Source organism: Macaca mulatta, chromosome 10 (assembly GCF_049350105.2).
Source record: "Macaca mulatta isolate MMU2019108-1 chromosome 10, T2T-MMU8v2.0, whole genome shotgun sequence".
NCBI classification, from domain to species: Eukaryota; Metazoa; Chordata; class Mammalia; order Primates; family Cercopithecidae; genus Macaca; species Macaca mulatta.
The window spans coordinates 111,358,108-111,375,706 of NC_133415.1; the positions used below are offsets into that span (position 1 = coordinate 111,358,108).

General features: G+C 48.0%; 1 long non-coding RNA gene across 1 annotated transcript in view; it reads left to right on the forward strand.

Moving 5' to 3' along the window:
• The window catches only part of LOC144332202 (uncharacterized), a 58,928-nt gene extending 41,664 nt beyond the window's left edge, over positions 1–17,264 (forward strand). Inside the window, exons 2-3 of the long non-coding RNA XR_013400079.1 lie at positions 13,526–13,705; positions 15,059–17,264. This is a non-coding gene — a long non-coding RNA (uncharacterized LOC144332202). The remainder of the gene's footprint in view (positions 1–13,525; positions 13,706–15,058) is intronic.
• The last annotated feature ends 335 nt before the right edge of the window (positions 17,265–17,599 follow it).

Below are 17,599 nucleotides of genomic sequence, written 5' to 3' on the forward strand. Positions count from 1 at the left end.
GCCCCCAAAAGTCTTTATTTTATAATTATCTGCCTACCAAAGCAAAGCCCAACACTCTTTGAAGGAAGACAACAACATTTTAGACACTCAACATTGAAGTGTCTAAATGTTCTTAGAGCAGAAAGAAAATGATGCCAGATAGAAATTTAGATCTACAAAAGAAAGAATGACAATAACAAATATGCATGTATTTTAATTTGTTAATTAAATACGCTATTTTTAATTTTTAATTTTTAAATTAATTTAAAATAGATTTGGCAATTTAAAACAGAAACAATAGCGATGTGTAGTGGGATGTGTAATGTAATTATCATAATGTTCAACATCCAAACAAAAATTACTAAATATGTTAAGTTGAACAATGTGAGACAATCAGTCAAGAGACACAGTCTCAGAAATGACAAGGATGATAGAATTAGCAAACAAGGACATTAAAACAACTATTAAATGCATATTCAATTATTTTTAAAACATGAACATAGTGAAGAGAGGAATTTAGGAGATAAAAAGCACCAAATGGAATTTCTAGAGATGAAAACTACAGTATCAGAAATGAAAAATATAATGGGATTAACAGCAGATTTGGAAATAGGGTGAAAGGAGAAGTGAATGTTAAGACATGGCAATAGAAACGATCCAAAATGAAACAGAAAAAACAAGACTAAAAAAATGAATAGACTTCCAGTGACCTGTGGGACAATATCAAGCATGTGTAGTTTGAGTCTCAAGGTGAGAAGTCGGGGGAGAGGGCAGGAAAAGAAATGAGAAGAAATAATGATTGAATATTTTCCAAATTTGTTGAATGCTATAAATTCTAAGATCCAAGAGGCTCAACTAGGCACAAACAAGATTCACACACACACACACCATACTGCACAGCTACGTACATCATAGTTGAATTACTGAAAACCAGTGATGAAGAGAAAAATTTTTATATAGCCAGGGGGAAAATGCAAGCCAGGAGACAGTGGAATGACACTGTCAAAGTTCTGAAAGAAAAAAAAAATACTTGTCAACTTAGAATTCTATACCTATCAAAGATATTTTTCAGGTGAGAGTCAAATAATGACTTTTTTGACAAAAAAAAAAAGGTGATAGAATCCATCAGAAGAAACCTGACACCACAAGAGGCATTAAAGGAAGTTCTTAGGGCAGAAAGAAAATGATGCCAGATAGAAATTTAGATCTACAAAAGAAATGAAAGAATAACAAATATGTATGTAAATATGCTTTTTCATTTTTAAATTAATTTAAAACAGATTTGGCTGTTTAAAACATAAACAATAGCAATGTGTAGTGGGATGTATAACAAGTGAAAGATATGACCACAGAGGCAGGAAGAATGAGAGGGCAAAATGGAAATCTATTATTTCCTATGTTGTATGAAAGTGGTATAATATTATTTGAAGGAAGACTATGTAATTAAAGATGCAATTTTGTAAAAGTAAAATTAAACAAGAGGTCTAATTTATGAGTTGACAGTGGAAATGAAATGGAATCATTAAAATGCTTTATACCATTAGCAAGATGGCAGCTATAAATTCAACCATATCAGTAACATTAAATACAAATACTGAGAACACTCCAATTATAAAAGACAGGCATGATCAAACTGGATATAAAAACAAGACCCAACTATATGCTATCTTCAAGAAACCCACAGTAACTATGAAGATATAAAGTTCAATGATGGAAGAAGATATGCTATGCAAACACTAATCAAAAATAGGCTTGGAGCGGCCGTATTCATCAAGGAGAATTAAAAACAAGAAATATTATCAGAGTTAAAAAAAAGGGTCAGTTCATAAGCAGACACAACATTCCTAAGTGTATGCATATAAATGACAGAGATTCAAAATACTTGAAACAAAAACAACTGAACTGGAAGGAGAAATAGGCAAATCTAACATTATAGTTGGAAATTTCAACATCCCTGGATTGATAAAAGTAGAAAGAAAATCAGTAAAGATATAAAAGACCTGATCAATGTTATCAACCAACTTGGCTTAATGAACATTTTAAGTATCATTTCACCCAACAGCATCAGAACACTCTTCCTTTTAAAGCATGTGCTGTTGGTAGCAAGTCCCCCCAAAATCTGGCCATAAACTGGCCCCAAAACTGGCCATAAACAAAATCTCTGCAGCACTGTGATATGTCCATAATGGCCCTTGGCCCTAATGCCCAAGCTGGAAGGTTGTGGGTTTACGGGAATGAGGGCAAGGAACACAGGCCGGCCCAGGGTGGAAGACCACCTAAAGACGTTCTTAAGCCACAAACAATTAGCATGAGCGATCTGTGTCTTAAGGGCGTGTTCCAGCTACAGTTAATTCGGCCCATCCCTTCGTTTCCCATGAGAGATACTTTTAGTTAATTTAATATCTATAGAAACAATGCTAATTTCTGGTTTGCTGTTAATAAATATGTGGGTAAATCTCTGTTCGGGGCTCTCAGCTCTGAAGGCTGTGAGACCCCTGATTCCCGACTTCACACCTCTGTATTTCTGTGTGTGTGTCTTTAATTCCTCTAGCGCCGCTGGGTTAGGGTCTCCCCAACAGAGGTGGTCTCGGCAATATGTGGACTAGTCACCCAGATAAATCGTAGCATAAAAATGGAAATAAAAACCCTGACATTATCAAGTGCTGGTGAGTACGCAGAGCCACTGGACCTTACCTACGTTGTGGATGGGAAGGCTGAATGATGCAGCCACTTTGGAAAGTAGTTTGGCAGTTTTTTGTTTTTTTTTTTCTTTTTGAGACAGGGTCTCACTTTGTCACTCAGACCCAGTTTGCATCACTGCCAGGAGTGCAGTGGCACAAACAGCTCATTGCAGCCTTGACCTCCAGGGCTCATGGAATCCTTCCTCCTTAGCCCCCCAAGCACCTGGGACTACAAGCGTGCACCACTGCACCTGGCTAATTGTGTGTGTGTGTATTTTTTGTACAGACAGGGTTTTGCCACATTGCCCAGACTGGTCCTGAACTCCTGGCCTCAAGCAATCCTCCTGCCTTGGCCTCCCAAAGTGCTGGGATTACAGGTGTGAGCCACAGCGCCCGGCCTGGCAGTTTCTTATAAAGTTAAATATACATCTACCATAACACCTAGCATCCCACTTGTATGTACTTATCCGAAGGAAATGAAAACATATGTGTCCAAAAACATATACGTGGATGTTTACAGTGGCTTTATTTATAATCGCAAAAAACTGGAAATAACCCAAATATCCATCAGCTGATGGATGGGTAAAGAAACTGTGCCACAGCCATATGATGGAATCCTACTGGAACTACTCAATGTCAGAGAGGATTGAAGGGCTGATACACACAACTCAGATGAATATAAAAGGTATTATGATGAGTGAATGAAGCTGGGCTTACAAGGCTACAAAGTGTATGACTCCATTTATAAGATATTTACATTCCAGAAAAGATAAACATATAGGGGGTGGAGGAAGGGGACTGATTAAAAAGGGGCATGAAGGAACTTTTTGGAAAAAATAAAGAAAAAAAAAGAACTGCTGGCATGGTTAAGGAAATCAAACGTAAGACACAGAGTGGGGGAACATATTTGAACACGCATATCTGTAATGGACTTTTATCTCTAATACATAAATAACTTTTACTATTCAATAATAAAAAGACAAATAACCCATATTTAAAATGGGCAAAGGATTTGAAAAGACATTCTATCAAAAAAGACATATGGATAACTAATTAGTAATAAACGATTCATGTAAAGTTGTTAAACATCATTATCATCAGGGAAATGAATATTAAAAGCACAGTGAGATACCACCATGCTCGCCAGAATGGCCAAAATTAAAAAGATAGACAACAGTAAGTGTTGGTGAGGATGTAGAAGGACTGGAATTTTCTTTTCTTTTCTTTTCTTTTTTTTTTTTTTTTTGAGACGGAGTCTTGCTCTGTTGCCCAGGCTGGAGTGCAGTGGTGCAATCTTAGCTCACTGCAACGTTTGCCTCCCGGGTTCAAGCGATTCTCCCACCTCAGCCTCCCGAATAGCTGGGATTACAGGCATGCACCACCACGTCCGGCTAATTTTTGTATTTTTAGTAGAGACAGGGTTTCACCATGTTGACCAAGCTGGTCTCAAACTCCTGAACTCGGGTGATCCACCTGCCTCAGCCTCCCAATAAGTGCTGGAATTACAGGTGTGAGCCAGCACGCCCGGCCAAGGGCTGGAATTTTCCTACATTGCTGGTTGGAAAAGAAGTCAGCAGTTTCTTAACAAGCTAAATATATTCTTGTCATTTGACTCAGCCATCCTGCATGGTGCATGCACCACCATGGAAGGCAGTCAGAGAACTGCTGGTCATAAACTCTATTGTCCTTGCAGGTAGGCTGTGGCCACACTGGTCCCTTGCGGGTCTATGGCTGTGTTGGTCTTTCATGGTCTCAGGTTGCTATGTCTTTTTATGTGCTTGTGTCCGGTTTAGACAGTTTTTCTAGCTTGTCTGACAGCAGGCTGTCAGAATAACTTTTTGTCAATGTTTCTATCTGTAGCTGCTGACTTTCTTTTTCTTTTTGAGATGGAGTCTCGCTCTGTCACCCAGGCTGGAGTGCAGTGTCGTGATCTTGGCTCACTGCACACTCACCTCCCCGGTTCAAGTGATTCTTGTGCCTCAGCCTCCTGAGTAGCTGGGATTACAGGCACATGCCACCATGCCTGGCTAATTATTGTCTTTTTGTAGAGACAGGGTTGGCCAGGCTTGTCTTGAACTCCTGACCTCAGGTGAACCACCTGCATCAGCCTCCCAAAGTGCTGGGATTATAGCTATAGCTTCCTTTCTTTCCTTCTTTATTTTTTGAGACAGAGTCTTGCTCTGTCACCCAGGCTGGAATGCAGTGGCACAATCTTGGCTCACTGCAAGCTCCGCCTCCTGGGTTCATGCCATTCTCCTGCCTCAGCCTCCCGAGTAGCTGGGACCACAGGCGCCCGCCACCACGCCCAGCTAATTTTTTGTATTTTTAGTAGAGACAGGAATTCACCATGTTAGCCAGGATAGTCTCAATCTCCTGACCTCGTGATCCACCCGCCTCGGCCTCCCAAAGTGCTGGCATTACAGGCGTGAGCCACCACACCTGGCCTGTAGCTGCCTTTCTTTAATGGTGCCTTTGATCTGCTATGTTTTTCATACCAGCAAGGACACTGACTATCATTCTTACTGTTGTCTTACCTTCGTTTCTTTATGCCTTTTGCAAGCATTACCTCATTTTGTCTGCTGGGGAGGGACTGTCACTCTCATTTACCACTGGTCGTCAGCTCTGGCACAGCGCTGGGATTCAAGTAGGTTTGACTCCAGTGTGTTCTTTGATCATGGAGCTAACAGTATGAAGGGAATTCAGAAGCTGGCACCATGTTGCCCACAGACAGACACGAGCAGGGAGAGGGCAGGGGGAGAAAGCTGCGGGGCAGGTAGGCTTCCCAGAGGAGGTGGAACAAAATCCCAACCTGGAGGTTCTGGGCAGTAGAGAAAAGCCACAAGCCCAGTGAGAAGTGCTCGAGGGGACCAGCCCAGTGGTGACCTGGGAGATGAGGGGAGAGCACTAGCTGGAAGATGAATGCAGTGCTAGATTATGCAGGGCCTTGAATGCCAGGGCAAGCATTGGGTTTGATCATGTGAGTGGGCACTGGAAGGCACCATGCCCAGGTGCCCTGGCTAGGGGACTCATGCCAATGATCTTGGGAAGCAAGCAGCTCATGCAATGAAGGCCATGCTGACTAGTGGCCATTCGCTGTGAAGTCTCAGCTACCTTCCCTTGCAGGAGGGGCCGGGAAGGGCTCCAGGCTCAGGCAGTGGACAAAGGATGGATTTTCCAGCTTTCCTGCTGCTGTCCAGGGGCATTCTCCCTTCCCCGGGAGATAAGGGGTCCTCTGAAGCCCAGTGCTCTTTTCTGCCCCTCTGCTCACCTTTGGGAGGTCTCAGCCTTCCTCACTGGGAATAAGTGGCCACAATTAGTAGTAAGTTTAGACAGGTGACCCAAGCTACAGGCAGATGCGCTTCACTGTCTCCCAGGTGCACCCCCTTAGCGGCAGGTTCGTAAGGCAATGTGAAATCACACACACCCAGTGAGTCTTTGCCCCATGGCCCCATGGGTGCATCGGGAAGGCATAAAGCAGGCGGCAGAACCCAAGTGTGCCTGAGCACACCGTTGTCATCCATCCCTGAAGATGTCCTCTTTGTCCACTGCTTTCCCTGCCAAGCAGGACCAACTACAGAACTTTCAGGGCTTAGTGCAAAAATAAAAATGCAAGGTTGCTCCTTCAAAAAATATTAAACCAAGTGTGGGCCTCTGCTGAGCATGGGGCCCTGTGAGGCTGCACAGCCGTGTGCCCGTGAAGCCGCCCCTGTTCCTGTGCCTGGCCTCATTCCATCCTGCAGGGGGGCTGGCTGGACCTCAGAGGGCACTGCCTCTAGTTGTGGGGTCCCCATCTGCCTGTGGCTATTTGCATTCTGGCAGCACTGAGCACCTCATGCACCTGGGCATGGAGCCTTTTAGTGCCCGGCTCATTTGGTCAAACCTGGCTGGGTCCTGGCTCGCCTTGCTCTTGACAGGTGAGGATGTGTATTCTCCATTCTCCATCAACTTCTCTTCCTATTCATCTATTCCTCACCCCTGAATTTACAGTCTGAACACATTGTCTTTCCTGTAACCATGCCCTCCTCCAAAACAATAGATTTCCTCCTGATCAATACCAGCCCACGCCCCTGTCGAGGCTGTCAGTGGGTTTCAGGGCATCCTTTCATATCCCTAAGAGCTGATTAACATTTCTTCTTCAACGTGGAGCTCAACCTCCGGGCTGGTCGTGGCTGTGCGACTTCTCAGAAGGCCAGGCAATTAGCTAAGACACTGTGTCTTCTACGGCTTTGACAGCATCCGCTTCCTTCCTGCCCCTCCAGGAGACTTCACCTCCACCTGTCAGCCTGGGGACACCACGGGCCCTGTGAACAGAGGCCCAGCCATCACCCAGAGAAGTGTGAGTCAACCGTATTTCCTCAGTGGCTTGTTCATTCATTCGCTTCCTCTCATTCTCTCCAGTGTTAATTGTGGACTGGCCAATGCGTGGGTGCTGAGGTGCAGGGATGAAAGGCAGGAGAGGGCAGGGAAAGAAGCGTCAGAAACCCCACACCCTCCAGTTCAAATCCCAGCTCTGCCATTTCCTAGATTTGTAACTTAGGCAAGTTTCTGATGTTCTCCTGTCCTCAGTTTCCCAGCACCTGCCTCACAGGCTGTAGAGGGAATGAAGGGGGCGGGGAAGAGGGGCAGCTGCCCTTGAAGGGCTTGGTGCCTGTGACCTGTCATGGTCCATCATGACTCACAGCCCCAGCCTAGACTTGAGCCTTAGGGCCGTCGGGAAGGCGAGTGTCGAGTGGGGCAGCGGGTGGCACCCACAGCAGGGAAGGCCGGGAGCCTGGAGACCAGGAGGCATCATGCCTCGCTCTGCCCTGTTCCCCTTGGACTGGGGCCTCCTTCCTCTCAGGCTCCAGGCTCAGACTCGCCTGAGCCTCCTGCCTCCTGCAGTCACCCTGCATCTCCCAGAGATCTCCCCAACCCGTCTCTAAAGAAGGGCCTCTTCTTAGATGCCCTTCAGTTCCCCTGCACCTTTCTGCACCGGCCCATACATTTACATTTAAAGTATCTACGTGATGATTTGGTTAATGTCCTCCCTCATGTCACTGGAAGCCCCATGAGGGCAGGGACTGTGTACACACCATCGCATCCTGAGTGTTCAGAATGAGGCCAGGTATCAAGGCCAGGCTTGAGAAATCGTTTTTGCCTAAATAAATGAGTTTCTGGCTGAGAGAAACAGAGAGAGAGAGAAAGAGAGAGAGAGAGAGACGGAGAGAGACAAAAACAGAGAACTCCAAGGGGGCCTCATGCCTGGGGTATAGACAGAGGGGTTGGCAGTGGGTCCAGATATCTGGGCTGAGAACCATCTGGTCCTGTGGGCAGGGATAAGGATTCAGGTCTTTCTCCCAGGGGTCCTGGGATGCCTCTGAAGGGCATCTCAGGGCTGCGGGGCCGCATCCGATTTGCATTTTAGGGAGATCAACTGGCAGCTGTGTGGAGAGTGGATTTATAGCCTGGTTTCTTTGTTCAAATCCCCAGAGTCATTTTCTTCTTTTTTATAGGATTCTGCTTGTTAGGGACAGAGCCAGGAACTGATTATTTCTTCCTAACTCACTTTGTGACCTTGGGCGAGTCCCATTTCTCAGCAGAAAGCAGGCGACAGCCCCTGGCTGTTTCTCCCAGCTGCACAGCTGTGGTCTCCCAAGACATCCGTTCCTCCCCCAGAGAGCCCTCACCTGCCACCCTCCTGGCCACCGGCCCTGGATGGGGGTCATCTCTGCACCGAGCTTGCCGCACTCGTGGAGTCTCCCTGCTGGCGCTGCTGCAGGAGGGGGTCGAGCTGGGGGTGTGTGGACACTTCCCTTTGCCAATGACTCCCACATGGTTGATGAGAAATCCATCGGGGCCTGCCTCTTTTTGTTCCCCCGGACTGCAGCTGTTGCTCCTTACTTAACTCCAGAGTTCCCTCCCCATGCACTCCCACCCTCTCCCACTCTACCCTCCTTGCAGGGGCTTAGACAGGATGGTGGCTGTCCAGAGCCAGAGCCAGCCTGCCTCCTCCACACACGGGCGCCCACCCACCCCTCCGTAGACCGGGGCCATCGGGGGGCCCATTTGGTGATGTTTTAAGTGAGGCCAACAGAAAAACCCCACTCCACTTTCCAGCACTGCCAAAAACAGCTCTCCTGCTAGATTTATAAAGTTTGCCTAACTTTCCTTCTGCCACCCAGGAGGGGCCTTCCCTGTATTTGAAGGAAACACCTCCCCCAACCTGTTTTTTTTTTTTATTTAATTTTGTTTCTCTGAAAAACAGATGAAGATTTTGGCTAGAAATCCAGAGGTCTGGGGGGCAGGCGTGTAAATTCAATGGTGGTTTATTGCCCTAAGGAAAACATACTTCAGTTATGACGTATTCCCCTTTGAAATCTCACTTGACATTCTATAAAGAAAGAGGAACGTTTTTAAGAAGTTGTCGGAGCCACCTAATACCTTCCCTACAAAGCAGAGCCTTTTTGAAAGATTAATATTGAGCTGCAGACAGTCAGTCACCATAATTGTACTGATCCCGGCGTGTTCCTCTGCCCACGCCGTCGGGCCACTGGGAATCGCAGGAGAGCTCCATCCGGAGTGCTCGGGGGCTGGGGCCCCCAGCTTAGTTTCACAAAAGGCTGCCAGCCCTGGCCCCGGATACCCAGTCCCAGACCCAGACCTACACGGGCCAGCACATTTCTGCTGATGATCTTTCTTAACTCTCTTTCCTAAGCCAAGGAAGGGGCAACGCTGCGTTTGATTTTTGTGGGCATTTATTAATGGCATTAAAGACGATTTGCAGGAACCCTCTACTGCCCACACCAGTTCCCTCCTGTCATTGTGTAAGAGGCTTTTCCCGGGCAGCTCTACCCACCTGATTGTGTCCCTTTAACTGGAGAAAAAGGGGAGTTTCGGGGGGTTGGGGACCCTCTGATTCGGAACAGTCTTCCTGCGGATGCTCCCTGTAGTGCGTGTGCTGGTTAACTGAAACGTCTGCACGTGGGTCCTGGCCCGCTGAGTGTGGATGAAACGCCCTCCCTCCTCCAAGGTCACGCATGTAGTAGCCTCGCAGACATGGCTGGTATGGCTGTGGGTTTCAAGGCTGCCAAAGCTTAGAAGTGTCACCTCGGACAACTCCTGCGGGTGCCTTGGTGGCCTTAGGGCACTTGCCTCGTAACTGGAAGTGTGGGGCAAGTCGGAGTTGTCATTTGGCTCCCTTTTCCTTTTTGCCTGCATGGTGGGTCATGCTCAATAGGCCCTGAACTCTGACTTGGGTACCCCCGGGACCTCAGCTTGCAGATCAGAGGCTGGCTATGGAGAAATGTGAGGTCCACCCTCCCCTCATCTAAGGGAGAAAAACAAAGGTCCAAGCAAAATAACTTTTTTAAAAGCATCATTCCATAGAGCATTAATTTTTTAGGATTTCTTCTGGGAGAGGAGATCAGATCAGAACCACAAATGATATGAAAACATCAATGTCTTCATCTGGAGAGCAGCTGGTGGTACAAAGATCCGACCACCACGAGGTCAACCCTCTCCCGCCTGGCGTGGGCTCACTGACCTGCCATGCGGTGGGTGTTGATTAACTTCATCCAGGGTTTCCCCTTGGTGTCTGAAGCAACTTCTGACCCAGATAAAGCCTGCTTTCACTGCGTGACCTTTACAGAAAGGCAGTGCTGTGTCCCCTCTGGGATCCCCGAAATAATAAATCACCACAGGCTCAGTGAGGGACGAGGCCACGTGAGGAGGCAGACAAAGGACAGAAAGGGACAATAAATCTCACTTCTAGGGAGCAGTCATTTTTTTTTCTTTGCAGTATTTTTTTGTGAAATGTAATTATGATCCAATAACACAAATATCAACATCTGGAATTCTGCAAGTGACATCCCTGCCTGTTCTGTTTGGAAATGGAGTGCTCTGCAGGCATCCTTTCTTTCCTGTTCATGGACAGGGAGCAAAGCGTTCGGGGGAGGGCCAGAGGGGAGAGAATCCTGCTGTCTGTGCAGATCGTGGATGGAACCCTCATTTGAGAAGCCCCAAGGGTAGGGGTCATCAGTCAGACCCCAGCCTCATTCAGTGAACAAAGAAACATTAAACTCAAAAAGACGAAAGTGGAATGTCTACAAAATACCTCCGAACAGCCTTCTCGATTTTAGGTGAAACGACTGGGTCATTTTCTTCCAGTGCTGTCAGAAAGCGAAGGTCCTCTCCTGGGAGAAAGGAAGACTGCTTCAAAGTCCTCCAAGATGTGATGAATCCCTGTGGTTATTAATTTTTAACTTTTGGTAGTTTTTATTACCCAAGCTTGTACATACCTCAAAGGCTCTAAGACAAGAAAGATGGCTCAAAAGAGTTTTGCTACCACTTAAAAAACAAAACAAAAAAACCCCTACAGTTTTAGGATTCATGGCTGTGCCTCTGCTGTCATGCACCCGGAGTCTGGAGTGAAGAAAAGTACCAGGTGTCCTAAGAACGCTACGGCGGCTGCCTTCAAACCAAAGACCTGCACAATTTTAATGATCAGATGTTTATCTAGCCAGAATTCATTTTGATGTGTACTTTACAAGCCACTGGTCAAGACAGAAAAGTAGTTGAAGCCCAAAAACAATCACTAAGGTCAGAAATCCAACAGTTTGTAAATCTGCAGAATTTTATGCCTTGGGGATAACAAATCTTTATTTTTCTTTAGATAATGTAAATTGGACAGAAGTCATAAAGAGGGAAGTCACAAAAACTGTTCTGGCCACACCCCTGCAATGCAGACAATCACAGCCACCCACAGACCCTAAGAAGGAACGCTGGTGATAGGGTCTGCAAACCCAGGTAGCAGGGCCGGGACTGCTCGATGGGGTCAAACATTTTGTTCTTACTGACTTCATAACCTTTTCCCACTTGACATCTTTATTGAGCACTCGTGAGGAGGCCCCAGCTGCCTCGGCTCCGAGCACATTCATCCCTGGGCGCTTGCATTTTTGCAGGGGCAGTTACATTTTCCGTTTTCTAGCCGGGAATGGAATGTTGATACGGTGTGATTATTTTATTTATTTTATATGTTTTCCTTGGAATGTCTATGTGTGGCCGCTCCCTGGCTTGGCGGCCTCTTGATTTACGGTAGTTATAAACATTCCAAAGTAGACATGTCAGTTAAGTGATACCATAACATTATACAGTTACAGTTCTGTTATAAATGTGCCCAGAATTCAAAAAAATCCGTTTTCAGCTCCCCTCGTCTACCCCATTCCTTCCTGCTACCTACGCATGATGGCTTTGGAAGCCACTAGCTCAATGGAAAGATGACAGAAGACCTAAGGTTTAGTCATAGCCTTACCACCTCCTAGCCCTACCTTCTGGAAAAAACCTTTTTTTTTTTTTTTTTTTTTTTTGAGATGAAGTCTTGCTCTGTCACTCAGGCTGGAGTGCAGTGGCACAATCTTGGCTCACTGCAACCTCTGCCTCCTGGGTTCAAGTGATTCTCCTGTCTCAGCCTCCCGAGTAGCTGGGATTACAGGCACCCACCACTACACCTGGCTAATTTTTGCATTTTTAGTAAAGACGGGGTTTCACCATGTTGGCCAGGCTGGTCTCGAACTCCTGACGTCAGACGATCCGCCAGCCTCGGCTTCCCAAAGTGCTGGAATTTATAGTCGTGAGCCACCATGCTCAGCCAGAAAAAAAACATTTCTAGGAAGCAAGTTGGCATCCAGAAGTAACATGCCCCTTTACAGAACACATTTGAACCTTCTTCCTAGTGAAAATCACGTTTATTCACGTCATCCATGTATTCCCAAGAGAAAGTGGTTCCAAGATGGTGGCCACAGAGTAATTCTGGGAAGTGACCTGTCTCTCAATCCCCTGGCCTGCTGCCTTTACCGCCCACCAACAAAGAAAGAGTGATTTGTGCTTCCAAAAGACGCTGAGAGAGGGAAGGAAGAAAATGTCTCCATGGATATAGCAATTTGGAGAGCTTAACATTCAATCAGAAAACCCACTTCAGCCTCCTCCCCAGGAGAAATGTCAGGGAGGAATTCCCTACTGCCTTCCCACAGAAAACACTCGGACATGGGCTGCTTTCACTGCCCACTTGTAACCCTTGGATGCGAACAAACCCGACAACTGATATCTGAAGCAAAATGTACACCTAAAGAATTTTCATTCTCTGTGATACAGCAGGGGTTGGCCTGGGCTTGTTTTTGTAAATAAAATTTTATTGGAATGCAGCCACGCTCATTTGTGGATGTCTTGCTCATGGCTGCTTCTGAGGGACAAGGGTTTGATACTTACCATGGAGACTGGACGGCCTACAAAGCCAAAAATGTTTACTGTTTGGTCTTTCGCAGGAAGAGCGTGCTGGCTCCTGTCCTGGATCAACTCAGAAAGCAAAACACATCGGATTCTGTCTGGGCTGGGCACAGCAACCTGGCCCATCCATGTGGGGCCTACAGTGACCACTTCCACTGGCTGCACAAAACTGGAGAGGGGCTGGGGTGCTCCAAGTATAAGTTTCCTCACCAGCAAACCGGAAAGGGAAAGACCAGCCTGGAGGCTGGTTACAGGGATAAAATAAATATGTCCTTAAATATGTGTATAAAGCCCCAGAACAAACAGCAGTCGCCGCATGGGTCAGGGAGGCACTGCCGGGAGCCTTGTGTGACCGCGTTCCACGTTATCTTCCAACCAGTTTGGGAGACAGGTACTGCTATGATCTCTGTATTACACAGAAGCAAATGGAGGCTCAGAGTGGCCACTCGCTTCACTCTGAACATCAGGTGCTTGAGCTCTGTGCGGATAGATGGGATCCCAGATTTTCCATTTAACTTTTGATGATGTGTCGTGGGAGTGGTGTTCCACCTTTGGAGGGTTTTAAGGACTCTTTATTAACCAGGAATGGTTCTTGTGCCTTTAAGGAGGAGTGACTGAGAGGTGCCTGCAAGGCCAGTGGAGGCCACTCTGGAGGCCTGCCTCTTCCAGCCCACAGGCCCTGCTTCCCAGATCTGGTGTGGGTCATTCATTCCAGTTCGCCTCTGAAACTATTTTCATGACAGTAAGCTGCTACTTCAAGAAACAGCGGAGATGTTGCCTCTCAGGTAAGATGCCTCGGGAGTGAAGGCTCTGGTGGGGATCCAAGCAGGAAGCCTGAGTTCGTGTCCATTCTTCACCGAGCATGGCCAAGTCCATTTGAGTCCATCTCCAGAAGACATGTCAAAATCGCCCACTTATCTCCATCTTCAACTCCTCCCAGGTCACCACCTTCTCTTCCTTGGATGACTTCACTAGCTTCCTAACTGGTTTCCTTAAAACCCATTCGTTTATGTATCCCTTCTACCATTCCTCCCACCACATATCCATCTCACCACCCACCATCCTGCCACTTATCTTTCCTTCCCTCCCTCATTCCCTTCCTCCATCTCCCCATCCATCCATCCATCCATCCATCCATCCATCCATCCACTAATATGTATTTAGGGGTTACAATGTCCCAAGCACTGTGTAGGTCCTAGTGTAGGTGGAAAAGGGAACAGATTTCCTGCCCTCAAACAATTTGAAAAATAAATTTCAAAGTAAGAAGCCCCATGTGGGGGGAAGAGCAGGCTGTCTTGAAAGAGGATGATATCAGGAGACATATATGGAGAGGGCTTGGGGGAGGTGATGTGCCTCACCAGGAGGTGATATACTGATAGAGAGACTATGTAACTTACTGATCAAACTGGGACATTTTGGGGAGTGAAAGGAGGAGCTATTAAACATTTTGTCAGGGCACCAGGTGCATGCCAGAACTGGCCAGGTAAACTGAGCGGCGTGGCTACCTTCTACAAACCAAGGTTCACAGCATGAGCTGAGAAAGCGGCAAGGAGGAGAGAAGTGCCCCTTCCTTTCCTTGGGGAGAGGCTGCAAACCTGCATTTAAAAGAACTAGGAGAAGGCTGGGTGCGGTGGCTCACGCCTGTAATCCCAGCACTTTGGGAGGCTGAGGCGGGTGGATCACGAGGTCAGGAATTCGAGACCAGCCTGGCCAATATGGTGAAACCCCGTCTCCACTAAAAAATACAAAAATTAGCTGGAGGTGGTGGCGCGTGCCTATAGTCCCAGCTACTCAGGAGGCTGGGGCAGGAGAATCGCTGGAACTCGGGAGGCGCCACTGTACTCCAGTCTGGGCGACAGAGTGAGACTCCATCTCAAAAAAAAAAAAAAAGAGCTAGGAGAGAAAGTAAAGAGGAAGAAGAAAGAGCTGTGGAGTGCTGGGGCAAGAGTGAGTTTTGGGGATGGAGGTTAAGCAAATAAGAGTCTTAGGGAAATGTGGGATGGCAGAGTTGGGAAGAGGAAATAGGTGTAAGAAATGTTTTACTGTGTTGTGAACTGGGGCTCCCTTGGATGCTGCTTTTACTGTTGTCTATCAAAAGATGCAAGTGAAAGACTGGCATTCCCTTTGCTTTCTCTAAGGCGTGTTTGCTGTTTGGGATGTGCATCTTGGAATAAGTCTCCTTCTGGAGCTTGGAATACCAGATTCTGCCATCACAACGTTTGCCATGCACAGATCGCCCTGGCCTGGACGGGACCTTAGCTGTTACTGTCCGTGCTCCCTCGCTTGACTGAGAGCTTCCTGAGGGCACGGCCTCTGTCTGCTTGTCTCCAGTCCCAGCACCTAGCACAGGTTAGCATTTAGTATGTGCTCAATAGCTGTGCAATGTAGGGACGAGTGCACAGACTCCAGCATGGTTAATGTCCTTCACAAGGCGCCTTGGAGGAGCCGTCCCCAAGCTCGTGCTTCATTTCACATCCTGCTCCTGCAGAAATGGAGCAGCTGCTCTGCTTGGGTTATTTAGTGTCGGAATTTCATCTCCCCCCATGCCAGGCTGCCCTCGTCTCTACCTCCATCAACTCCCCAAGGCCATCCAAGGAGCGTCATGAAAGCAGATATCTGCAGATGGCTCGTGGGACCCGTGGATGGGTATTGAGCTTCACATCTCACTGCCTTACAGTCTGGCCTCTTCGTCAGCATCAGTGGGACAGGCAGGGTCTCCAAGAAGAGCCCAAGCTCCCAGAGGCCCTCAGGCAGTTCTGGGCTGGTTCCCTCAGGGGTCGAGGGAATCATGGCCAGTGTGGGTCACAGTTGCAGGCTGGGGAGTCTCAACCGCTACTCTTCCTCCAGCTAGCTCTGTGATTCGGAGTGAGCCATGTGGACTCCAGCCTCAGTCCTTCTGTAAAATGGAGACAGCCCAGCAGCGAACCCTATGCAGTAGGCACTGAACACGCCAAGGTTTGTCACTACCATGACTTGGTTAAAAGCTGCTCAGCCTCTGGGAGGACACAGCACAGGCTGGGGAACAAGGCTCTGCGGACACCTGACACCCAGGGGGCTGCAGGGGAGGGGCGGTGCTCTTTCATCTATTTCCCACCTCGAAGGTGTAGGAAATCGTTCATCCGCGCCAGGTGTCCGGGCCTCATTGCCTCTGTGATAACTCAGCTTGTCAGCTAGCAAAGGCCGCACAACGCAGGCCACGACGTTGACTGCGCCTGCCACGGGCTTTCTGTGGCCATGCTGAAACACTGATGCCAGCTGTGATTCCCTCCTGGAGACCTGGTAATGAGGGCTGGCACCATGTCCCCGACATGATTGAAAATGGGCTTTGTTGATGCACTCTAGGAGCAGATGAAACGTGCATTTGAAGTGGTCCAGCGAATTTAGGGAAAGGAAGGATGCAATTTCTTGGATGGGAGACATTTCTAGGGACTCCGCCCTGAGTCTGATGAGGTGGCAGAGGGATTGTTGGTGAAGAGTCAGGTTTACAGGTGACCAGCTCCTTGGTTGAGGACACAGTCTTAGGAGAAACCCAGACAGCACGGTTGCAGCAGTCCATCCCTTCCTTCCGCCCCATGTGCTGAGCACCGCCCACGCGCCCAACCTTATGTGTACCCGATCCCGGGGCTGGTGGGCCTGGATCAGAGGCCAGGCAGGAGTGGCGTCATTTGAGGAGATTTGATTAAAGGTGTGCAGATGTGGGCAGGGCTTAGAAAAAGCAATGAAGGGATGGTGCAGTCCAGGAGGACTCATCATGGCGGGCGCGGTTCCCACTCCAGGGACATAAGGCAGGGGTGGAGCCATGGCCAGAGCCCTGGGAGGGTGACTCCATGGCAGGAGCGCTTGGAGGGGCTGCAGCCTTTAGCAAGGCAATCCAGAGCCAGTGCCACCTGGCCAGAAGACAGCCAGGAGAGTAAATCCCCCCAGGTCTCCCACAGGTGCCTCTTCTGGCCAGAGGGCCCAGGAGCCTGCCAATGGTCCATACGGAGTGGCCTCCTGGGGCCCAGCAAAAGTAGAGAAGCGTGGACGTGGATGTGAGAGGCCATGGGTCATACCCAGCACAGGTCAGCTCCAGTGGAGTTTCCAGCATCTGGTGTAGGGGCTGCAAACTCAGGGACCTAAAGGGGCCAGGCAAGTAGTTAATATAAATGAGGGGCGCCAGACAGGTGTATGAGATAAGGGAAGGGTGGGGAGTGTGGCAAACTAGATTTCTCATGCCAGGAGAGAAAGTGGTCCAGAATGGCCAGATCTTCCCATTTTTTAGGCATAAGCTGGAAATTGGGGGTTTTTATGAGCTCTCTCTGGATTTTAAATTTTAGCAGTAAAGTCAAACTTCTGAAATGAAAACAATTTGCAAGCAAGACAAATGAAGTTTGTCTGTGCGGGGGACATCACTCTTGGGCTGCTGGTTTGGCGCCTCCGGTCAGTGGGAGCGATGTGATGAATGGGTGTAAGGGACCGAGCTGGACTGGCTCTCCAGGGCTCGGAGGCAAGGGGTGGTGGACAAGGGCACTGCCGGGGTTGTGGGCTGAGCTAAACCTGCCACTTGTGCCCAGCACCCTTCTGAGTGTTTTCACGCCCTCGTCTGTTGTCTTCAACCCCACTCCATCCTGCCTCCCCCACGCTCTATCACCGCACTCCATCTGTTCTTCAGAGCATTTACCCAAATGTATGATTGTGCA